The following is a 1847-nucleotide window of genomic DNA, read 5'->3' as shown; positions in this document are numbered from 1 at the left end:
TAAAATTATGTAAGTAAAACAAAACACCAATAATCTGATGTTAAGAAACCTACACTGAAAAACCACACTAATATGGAACTACAAAACAATAAGAGAAATGTTTATTCATGAAATCTTTTTTGCAACATTGATGTACCATTAAGAAAGAATTTGTCTAGATAACTGCAATATTTAACTGTGTACTCATGGAAGACAGGTATTTTGAATCAATGGCATGTGTCGTGTGGCAGTAAAAGTTCAGAGAAAATGTAGTATAATCATAAATAGAAAATGCTAATGAGAAAATTTTAATAAATGAGCATTTAAAAGGAAGTGGAGATAATTCTGATATTTAAAATATATGCTATTCTTACACAAAATAAAACTTCTGTAATCTGATTTTAGAAGCAAAAAATACCCTTACACTGCTAAATAAAGAGAAAATAAGAATGTGTATGTATATATTTGTGTATGTTATATATATTTATATGTGTAAGTATGTGTGTGTGTGTGCGCGCACAGAATATGGTTAGAGTCTCTAATATATAAAAGAAGTATTTGAGAATAAATTATGCTATTACTTAGATATAGGCTGAAGAAAGTGGGTGAAAATCCTATGATTTGTTTATACCGACAGCTCAAATTTGTAAGTAACTATTTTAGTAAATATGGAATGCCTACTAATTATCTAATTTACTTTAGGCATAACTTGTAAATTCTAGTATATTGCCCTAAATGTCTGAATCTAAAGTTACAGACAAATTTAAAGTAGGAAATAAAAAACAAAAATGTATACAGAGAGTAACATCAGTAAGATGGAAAAATAAAAGGTGCCCTATTTTCTTATACCCCAACAGCAAAAACATTTATCAGCTATCTCTGACCAAAAAAAAAATGTGTTTATGAGAGAGCCAGGCATCATGTATCACACCTGTGATGACAGCTACATGGTATATTCAGGTTGAAGAATTGCTTCAGACCAGAATTTAAAGACCAGCCTCGGTTATAAAGCAAGAACCCATCTAAAAAATAAGTGCCTTTAAAAATAAACAAACAAACAAAAAAAAACAAAAAAATAGAAAATAAATAAATACATAAAAAATAAGTGCCTTTAAGAGAGCTCCGAGATGCAGGGAGGGAGTTATGAAACTGCTAGAGCCAAAGATTGAGAAGTGTTCCTTTTCAGAAGGTGGGCCCTCATTCAGGAGGCAAACTACAAGACCCCTGTACTTGGCTACAGACCAGGAAATGGCCCTCCCAACTTAATCCGACTAAGAATTCTGAACTTACTCTGTCATCACCTCAAATTTCTCCTAGTCACATTCTGCGAGAGGTCTTGTCTTTCCAGAGGCCTGGAGGAGAACACCCCTTTGTAGCCATGCAGGCAGGCCTGCAGACCTTGGCCTTTACTGTGGTCCCTGAAACAGTTCAATGACTCAGTTCCAGCTCCCTGATCCACAGTTCATGGTCAGTTCTGCCTGTAGACATAGAAACCCACACAGTGGCTGGGCGTGGTGGCTCACGCCTATAATCCCAGCACTTTGGGAGGCAGAGACAGGTGGATCACCTAAGGTCAGGAGTTCGAGACCAGCCAGACCAACATGGTAAAACTCTGTCTCTACTAAAAATACAAAATTAGCCAGGCATGGTGGCAGGGGCCTGTAATCCCAGCTACTTGGGAGACTGAAGCACAAGAATCGCTTGAACCTGGGAGGCGGAGGTTGCAGTAAGCCGAGATCACACCCCACTGCAGCCTGGGCAACAAAAGCGAAACTCCATCTCAAAAAAACAAACAAAAAACCCACACAGTGACCTGGAAAAATCCTCGCTGGTATTCAGTGAAAGCCATACTCATCCACATCCTGATA

Source organism: Mandrillus leucophaeus, unplaced genomic scaffold, assembly GCF_000951045.1.
Source record: "Mandrillus leucophaeus isolate KB7577 unplaced genomic scaffold, Mleu.le_1.0 Scaffold969, whole genome shotgun sequence".
NCBI lineage: Eukaryota > Metazoa > Chordata > Mammalia > Primates > Cercopithecidae > Mandrillus > Mandrillus leucophaeus.
Note: the sequence above shows the minus strand (reverse complement) of the source record.